A 9,744-nucleotide genomic window follows, 5' to 3' on the forward strand; every position below is an offset into this window, starting at 1 on the left:
AAACAGAATATTTTTCAACATGCATACTTTCACACACAGATGAATATATGCATATATATATATGTATGCATACATTTAATTGCATAGGCCTATTTATGTATGTATATGTAGGTGTGTAGGCATATATGTGTGGGATTTGCTGCTCCACCTGGATCCATACAAGTCCATGGGTCCGGATGGGATTCATCCCAGGGTGCTTAAAGAGCTGGCTGACGTCATCGCGGGGCCTCTCTCAATTATTTTTCAACAATCTTGGGAGTTTGGAGGGGTCCCAGTAGACTGGAAGCTGGCAAATGTTGTGCCAATTTTCAAGAAGGGCCTGTCTGTCTCACGTCAGTGCCTGGTAAAATTATGGAGAGGATGATCCTTGAAGTTATTGAAGCGCACCTTGGGGACAATGCAGTCATTGGTCCCAGCCAACATGGGTTCATGAGGGGTAGGTCCTGCCTAACAAATTTGATTTCCTTTTATGATAAGATCACCCATCTAGCTGATCAAGGGAAACCAGCTGATGTGATCTTTTTGGATTTCAGCAAAGCTTTTGACACGGTTTCCCATAGGATCCTACTGGACAAAATGTCCAGCATACAACTTAACAAAAACATCATACGATGGGTGAGTAATTGGCTGACGGGCAGGGCTCAAAGGGTTGTGGTAAATGGGGCCACATCTGGCTGGAGGATGGTCACTAGTGGGGTCCCTCAAGGCTCCATTTTAGGGCCAGTCCTCTTCAATGTTTTTATAAATGATTTGGATGTAGGACTAGAAGGTGTTTTAAGCAAATTTGCCAACGACACTAAACTTGGAGGAGTTGTGGACTTGGATGAGGGTGGAAAGGCCTTGCGGAGAGATCTGGACAGATTGGAGAGCTGGGCGATCACCAACCACATGAAGTTTAACGAAAGTAAGTGCCGGGTCCTACACCTGGGACGGGGCAACCCTGGCTATCCGTACAGACTGGGCGACGAGACACTGAAGAGCAGCCCCTCAGAGAGGGATCTGTGGGTTGTGGTTGACAGCAAGTTGAATATGAGCCAGCAGTGCGCCCTGGCAGCCAGGAGGGCCAACTGTATCCTGGGGTGCATCAAGCACGGCATCGCTAGTCGGTCGAGGGAAGTGATTGTCCCACTCTACTCTGCACTGGTGCGGCCTCACCTCGAGTACTGTGTGCAGTTCTGGGCACCACAGTACAAAAAGGACATTAAATTGTTGGAGAGTGTCCAGAGGAGGGCGACTAAGATGGTGAAGGGCCTAGAGGGGAAGACATATGAGGAGCAGCTGAGGTCACTGGGCCTGTTCAGCCTGGAGAAGAGGAGGCTGAGGGGAGACCTCATCGCAGTCTACAACTTCCTCGCGAGGGGAGTGGAGGGGCAGGGGACCTACTCTCCATAAACACCAGTAATAGGACCCGCAGGAACAGTGTTAAGCTGAGGCAGGGGAAGTTTAGGCTGGACATCAGGAAGAGGTTCTTCACCGAGAGGGTGGTCGCACACTGGAACAGGCTCCCCAGTGAAGTAGTCACTGCACCAAGCCTGTCTGAATTTAAGAAGCAATTGGACTGTGCACTTAGTCACATGGTCTAAACTTTTGGGTAGACCTGTGTGGTGCCAGGAGTTGGACTTGATGATCCTTATGGGTCCCTTCCAACTCGGGATATTCTATGATTCTATGATTCTATATATGTGGGCAACAAGTGTTGGTCACCACGTTACTAAAGATGCAGCAGTACATTTGAGGAGGACTCAGCCAACATACTGCAGAGGTGCTATAGTCCTATCTGTAGTCCTTCAACTGTCTTCTGCTACTCTTCCCATTCCCAGTCCACATAGCATTTATCTTGGTAGCTATTGGCTCACTATGACCAAAGAAGCAGTCATGGTTGCAGCAACCAGAGTGCAGATTTCCTATGGACTCTTCTCAATGGGTTCTCTACAAGGTAAACCTGGCTTTCTGCCTGCTAGGCGGAAGCCCTGCAAAATCAGTCTTTTAGGTTGTTCTACTTGTATCATATGTTTGGATTCAAACATGAAGGAGGAGGCATTCTCAACCAGAAATCTGTGCCATCCTAGGCTATCTGTCATGAAGTATCTTGGGCTAGACCATTCTAGTAGCAAGTGGTAAAACATAGGCAGGGTGTTTAATTTTAGGAAGTCTGAGGGTGACATCTGTTTCACCTAACCTTTATTCAGGCTTGGTGAAACTATTATACAGGTGATTACATGAAAGTTAATCTTCTGCATGTTAGTGCCAGTGAGGAGAAACACTTTGGGGGAATGAGATGTTTCATTCTGAAGTCAGGAGAGATGAATCCATGCTTGACATCCAAAACTGCTTCTGACAGTAGGACGAATACTCATGCATGATCTACTTTATTATCTTCCTTTTCGCTAGTCCAGTGGCACAACTCTGACAGGTTTCTTGAATCTCTTCATCTTAAGGGAACACAAGGTTGCAGCTGGCAAGAGAGTCACTGCCAATTGCCACTGATCAAAGCAGAGCCACCTAAAACACTGAGGAGCACTGACCATCCTTCTCAGAGGGTGTTTCCCAAAAGGCTTCTTTTGGAGAAGGCAGGCTCAGATGACCACAAAGGTACAGCCAAAGGCCACCAGGAGTTCCTTTCCTCAACTTGCATCATATGTTGATGCTTTTTATGAGGGTTCTGAGAGGGGTTTGTCTTATTTTTTCAAAGGCCAGTTATTTCAGGGAAAAAAAAAAAAAAAAGAAAAAGAAAATGAAAAAAAAAAGTAAAATTGTTAAGGAAAGAAAAACTCTCAATCCTACTAGCCTCTTGAAAGACAACCACAGCTGTCTGTAACTTAGATCATTACTTTGGGTCACTGGAGTACAAAGCCATCACTGACACTGGGAATCTCTAACGCTAGCTGTCAATTTGTGGATCAATTACCTGGAGATGGAGAAAGATCTGACAGTTAAGGTTATCTTTAGCAGCCAAAACAGGAAATTAAGGTAAATTCAGCCTACTCCTAAGCTACCTTTTAGTCATATTTTCTGCAGTTTGCTCATTTATAGCAATGTCCTAGTTTCCTAAAGAGTTACTGGAATAATTATATGTGAGCTAGGACTTCATGCCTTGTACAGAAGTTCCAGCACTGTACAGAAAAGTTATGAAGGCAAGTTAATACTGCTGAACACTAAGTGAAAGTAAGTATACCAAAAGTTTAAATACGGAAGGAGCCATTTACAATCATATTTCCATCCAGAAGGTGCTATTCATCATTTCATTCTTGAAAAAAGAAAGGCTGAGAGAGCTGGAGATGTTCAGCATGGAGAAGGCTCTGGGGAGATGTCATTGCAGCCTTTCAGTACTTAAAGTGGGCTTACAAAAAAAGATGGAGAGCAGCTTTTTACGTGGGCAGATACTGATAGAAAAATGAATGAAACTACATTGAATGGAGATTTAGATTAGATGTTAGGAGGAAATTCTTTACTGTAAGGGTGGTGAGACACTGGCACAGGTTGCCCAGAGAAGCTGTGGATGCCCCATCCCTGGAAATGTTCAAGACCAGGTTGGATGGGGCTTTGGGCAACCCGGTCTAGTTGGCAGCATCCCTTCCCATGGCAGGGGGGTTGGAACGAGGTGATATTTAAGGTCCCTTCCAACTCAAGCCATTCTGTGATTGTATGATCTTGCAATATAGAGACTATGAACTTCTCTAGCAGTTATCTTCCATACAAGAGACCTTACAGTTGAGGGGTTTTTTTGTTTGTTTTGTTTGTTTGTTTGTTTTTAAGAAATCAGTCCAAACTTTACCTAAAGACATGAAGTGATGAAGAATTTCCAAACATTAAATGAGATGTTTTAGGATTTGAACTATTTTCTCTTAGCTTAAATGGAAAAAATAAAACATTTTCAATCAGATCTAACACCCCTTAGGGCTTTAGTGTCATCAGTCAGATCCTAAAGCTATGCAGGAAGACCAGAGCACACCCTGCACTGGTGGCAAAAGATCCCAAGGAAATACGTCCCCAGTTGCACCATGTAGCAGTTTTTGTTGTTGTTGTTTTTGCTTTTGTTTTCTCACTTGTGCTGAATCACAGCATTGGCATCTTTTTCCTTCAAATTCATATTCAAGGTCCATATCTGCTACTGCAACACTGAAAAGACAACATTTTTTTTATGACATCTTTCTTTTTTTTTTTCAGGCCATCATTACTGGGTAACTTAAGGATTTCAAATGCAGGGTCCCACTCTCACCAGTCTACCTAAAGAATGAAAAGCAGATGCTCTTTGTTGTGGGAGACAAATATTACGGGTGTATGACGTGACAGTCTGACCCTTTTGGACTGTGGTTCAGGGACCAGGCAAATGCAGAACCACCCACTGTAGGAGAAAATCATGTTTGAGACCACCTAAGGAACCTGAAGATACACAAAACCATGGGACCTGATGAGATGCATCCATGGGTCCTGAGGGAACTGGTGGGTGCAGTTACTAAGCCACTACCTAATTTGAGAAGTTGTGGTAGTCTGGAGAAGTTCCCACTGTCTGTAAGAGGGGAAACATAACCCCCACTTTTAAAAGAGGAAGAAAGGAAGACACAGGGAACTACAGGCCAGCCAGTCTCACCTCTGTGCCCAGCAATATCATGGAACAGATCCTCCTAGAAACTCTGCTAGGGCACGTGGAAAATAAGGAGGTGACTGGTGAGTGCCAACATGGCTTCACTAAGAGCAGATCATGACAGACAAATCTGGTGGCCTTCTACAATGGGGTTACAGCATTGGTGGATGGGGAAGAGCAACAGACATCATCTACCTGGACTTGTGCAAAGCATTTGACACTGTCTCCCATGATATCCTTCTCTCTAAATTAGACGTGGTTTTGATGGATGGCTCACTCAGTGGGTAAGGAATTGGCTGGATGGTCACACTCAAAGAGTTGCAGTCAATGGTTCAATATCCAGGTGGAGACCAGTGACAAGTGGTGTTCCTCAGGTGTCAGCACTGCCAACAGTGCTGTTTAACATCTTTGTTGGCAACATGGACAGTGGGATCAAGTGCACCCTCAGCAAGTTTGCTGATGACATCAAGCTGTGTGGTGTGGTGAACGTGCTGGGGGGAACGGATGCCATCCAGAGGATCTGGACAGGATGGAGCGGTGGGTCCGTGAAGGTGGCCCCAACAAGGCCAAGTACAAGGTCCTGCACCTGGGTTGCAGCAATCCCAAGCACAAACACAGGCTGGGTAGAGAATGGATTGAGAGCAGTCCTGAGGAGAAGGACTTGGAGGTGTTGGTTGATGAGAAGCTCAACATGATCCAGCAATGTGTGCTTGCAGCCCAGAAAGCCAACCGTATCCTGGGTGGTATCAAAAGCAGCGTGGCCAGCCGGGCGAGGGAGGGGATTCTCCCTCTCTGCTCTGCCCTCCTGAGACCCCACCTGGAGCCCTGTGTTCAGCTCTGGGTCCCCCAGCAGAAAAAGGACATGGATGTATTAGAGCATCTCTGAATAATAATGTGGAGGGTGCCTCCATTGAGCACAGCTAAAGGCAAGCAGAGATTGCTCTGCCATCCCTTCACCCTCCCCAGGGCTGCCATTTTCATAAGCACACTGAGATACATTCTCACGTCCTGGCTAAACAGAAAGCACAAACATGGTTCGTAAAATCATGGCTCCTTCAGTTTCAGGCAAATAAGAAACCAATGTTGAGAAAGACCCATAAAATCCTTATCTCATACTATTCCAAACTATAGCTCAAAATAGTCCTGAGATAAACTATTCATCTAAAGATCTTCTGTAAACACCAAGCCACCAAAAGAGAGACTTCACAGGTATTCTAACTGCTAGGCCTTAATGCAGCAGATAATTTGTTAATTTGTTAGCTACATGTAGTAGATCCCTTCTTACCACATGTACCTCTTCTGCTCTCATTGCTGCTCATTCTCTCTCCGGGAAGATACTCTGGAAAAATATGCAGAGTCCAGAAGACTGTCCTATCAAACTTGTGTTTAAATTAGAATTAATCATCCTTAAAATTTTCTGGCACTTTTGGAGTAGAAATGCAATTCAAAATACTTAAAATAGTTAAGAAAATAAAGAATAAAAATATCTTAAAATTGTCAGAATGAAAGAGAATCTCAGTGGAATAAAAAACAACAACAACAAAAAAAAACAATCATTTCATATATTTTCATATCTAAAAAATTTTGATTATTTCTCTGCCCTATCTAATGTATTGCATTTTTTCTGACCTGTCTAAATAATTTGTAATCTTCTTTGCTTTTGCAAATGAAATGGGAACAAAAAAATGCAGTTACTCAAAAAAAAAAAAAAAAAAAAAAGGAAAAAAAAGGGATGGGGCGTTGAAGTTAGGGGGAAAATAGCTAAAACTTTTCCAAGAAGAGTTATCTGGAAAATTCTGACCCACCTATCTTAAAATCAATTCACACTTACTAAGCATATGAAATAAGGATGCAGAGTGAACGCAATATTATTACAGCTGTTCTGAGCAAACCACTGAGCAAACACATTGATTCATTCTAAAGAAACCACATATGGAAAAGCTGTAAAATCTTTGTAGGAGGTATGAAATTAATTTGACTTGGTGAACACAGAGCATGTGTATATTCTGGCACAGGCACGAGTAATAAAATAAATAAGGATGAAACTAAACCAGATGTCTGTGCTACTGTAGTTATTATTTAGTAAAGTTATCAGCCTATGGAGTGCACCTGAGTTTCCCTGAAGACTAACACTAAAAGTAGCATTTAAGATTTTAATCTGATTTTCCATTTTCTTGATTTCACAGTGGAAAACTGACTTTAGAGGAAGAGATACTGAGTTGATCTTGATGTTTTTCTACTACTCCTAGAAAACTTCCATTATCCCAAATCTAATTATGTTTCATACTTGCAGTTTCTATAGATTTTTTAGGATCGATCAGTTTCCTACTGGTCTCTACAGATTTTCTCCTTTAACCAAATTCTTCAAACTTTTTTTTCTGGCCAATGTTGTCGATTTTTAAGGTATCAGAATGCATTACTGTAGCCATACAGACTATACTAAGGAAATTGCACAATCCAAGTGTTTGTGTTTCAATACAAATTGAATCCAATTAAACCAGTTGAAGAGGTGAGCAGCAAAGGTTCTTTAGGCAACTAAAGGGCTACTGGGAATGAGCAAGCATTAAGGTTTGCTTGCTACTCTGAGGTAGAGGCAGCAGAAAGGGGATGGGGTAGGTAGCTTTATTGTCTTACTGCTCTTCATCAACCACCAATAGACTGAAAAGAGTTGTCTCTGTCTGCTTTCTGATATCCCATATTCAAATTTCTGTATCGGAAGCATGGTTTAGATCTTAATTACCGATTGCAGGGAAGGAGTCTTGCCATCCCAAATATATCTTTGAATATATGAGAAAATAGTGCTAACACTGGCCTATTTATAGCATTCGTAACATAATTCTTCCAAACATATGATGAAAGGCAAAGAAATATGGTAAAGGACTATCCAAAGGGCATTGATAAGGAGTTCGTAGAAATCAGATGGCAAAACAGCTGCATCACTGGAAGGGAATGGTGAGTATTTAACTACACAACAAACAGGCCTGATCCTGTCAGTCTGTCCTCTGTGGAAATAAGGGAGTCAATATAAGCACAATGTCTGCTTCTTTATTGTTTGATTTCTATGATGAAGCTGAACAAGACTTCCTGTACATCTGTTTTAACAAAGACTCTGAAATGTATCAGATCCAGATCTGAACTATTTAGTCATCAGATGATTTCAAAACCCAAGATATAATTTGCATTTAGTTTAGCATTTTTCTCTATCTTAGTTTTAAACTGCTAAGAAATTTTTAATATTTATTCTCTTCAGTGTTAAAGGCCACAACACACAAAAATGATGAGGTTCCAATTAGGAAAAAGCTGTATATATTTTTATTGCACGGTGGAAATATTACCTCTAAAAATGACTTGGAAATCTCATACGCATTGCTGCAACAGGCAAGCTTTGAATCCCAATTTTGTTTATTTTGGCATAAAGACTTAGTATAACAAGTGAAGAAGTGACTGGTCCACATTTAGCCATAAATGCTTATTAATATTAACATACTTTTAGAATTAATTTGACAATGAATTTGAGTTGATTGACAATGAATACATCAATATTCTACAGTCAGTGCAGTCAGGTTAGCCAAGCTTGTGCTGCCTGTGTACACTACATGTGAACAGCCCAAGTACTGCTAAAAGCAGAGTTGGGGTAACACAGATTTGAATGTTGGCTAATGGTATAAGTTGAGTCTCTGAGGCAAGCTAGTGGGGTGACAGCCACTGCAATGAAGGAATAGATAAAGATGTCCCAAACTGACTATAAAAATAAACAACTCTTTGTCAGAAAAATTAATTTAGTTATTAAACTGTTAAGAGGGGAAAGATTTTCTTTTTCAAATTATAAATACTCACCAAGAACATAAGAACACTGTAAGGATTGATAGCAGCCAGCAAAATATAGTTTTTCCTGTGGCACATAGCAATCACTACTGACATTACATAAAATGTTCTTCAATGTTCAGATGTGTCAGTAAGCACCAAACAGTGCTCACTGGGGCTCACACGTCGTACCCTCCAACAGCAGAACTGCTCCTGGGAGCTCAGTCTAGAGTTGGTTGTGTCACTCTTCTCAGTGATGCAACAATATATATGTGTAGGTTTGCCAACAGACGCTTTAGCCTGCTAATAGCTGTAGGGGCATTTCATGAGTGCTGCCAGGTGGCATTCATGAGGATCAAATCCAGAAATTCTTCACTAAGATTCTTCTTCATGACAGCAAGTTAAAAATGCATGAGAATGAACATATCTGTTCTGTCTGAAACATATTGACATTTAGGCTAAGTTTAGATGAAGCACCCTGGAAACAGCCTAGATTTGCAGCAGCACCAGGCTCAGCACAGCCTTCAAGCCATGCCAGAGGAATAGGGTAAATCCTCAGCTCCAAAAAGCTTCAAGCTGTTTATACTTTTAATGGTACCCAGGCAATTCAGTTTAAAGTTGACTCATCTGTCTTTGAACTACAAATGCATGGGTATGAACTTCTGCTTGAACTTGACTTCCCAATCTTAGCATCCCCAGACCTTAAAAAATATCAATGCTCATTTACCATTATATGCTACTTCTGTAATTTTAAAAATTCCAGGAGGCCTCTCACAGCTCCATAATGTAAATACCACTGTAATGTAAATTATGGCCACTATGTAACATGTATATCTAGCTACAAACTATTGCAGCAGAGCCCTTAGAATGAGCTAGTTCTAAAGAACACTTCTTTTTTTAATCTCTTTTTTTTTTTTCCTTTCTTCCCCTTGCCTAAAAGCCTATGCATATGACAGAGAGAAGGAAAATGTGATTAATATTGTGAAAGGCAATTCCTAGTTTGGTTGCAATAGTAGAAACAGAAAAAAAAAGAAAATTGGACTATGAGGACCATAAACAAGATTACTCCATTTCCAAACTTTTCCTTTTACATAGACACAGAGCAGGAGGAATGCTACTACTCAGCCCATTTAAGACTATTCCAAGAAATGCATGTGTTGGCATTTCAAAGAACTTCAGCCTCACCTTAGAAACTCCTGGGCCCAGAATTTAAATGCTTTTCTCCTAACTAGAATTGATTGTAATGAAATTCAATGAGTCTTTTCTGACCACTTCCTAAAAACCTGCATTTCCAGGGAACAGGATGACACAATAGGAAACCATTGCAGAAGCTGATTAATCAGACACTTTCACCA

The 9,744-nt window shown here is 41.5% G+C and overlaps 1 long non-coding RNA gene across 1 annotated transcript; it reads right to left on the reverse strand.

Moving 5' to 3' along the window:
• Positions 1–4,017: 4,017 nt before the first annotated feature.
• LOC121063588 lies at positions 4,018–8,581 on the reverse strand. Its single transcript, XR_005816077.1, has 3 exons — positions 8,423–8,581; positions 5,880–5,924; positions 4,018–4,119 (listed from the first exon to the last, which is right to left on the reverse strand). It is a non-coding gene; the product is annotated as an uncharacterized LOC121063588 (long non-coding RNA).
• Between the last annotated feature and the right edge of the window lie 1,163 nt (positions 8,582–9,744).

Source organism: Cygnus olor, chromosome 1, assembly GCF_009769625.2.
Source record: "Cygnus olor isolate bCygOlo1 chromosome 1, bCygOlo1.pri.v2, whole genome shotgun sequence".
Taxonomy (NCBI): Eukaryota; Metazoa; Chordata; class Aves; order Anseriformes; family Anatidae; genus Cygnus; species Cygnus olor.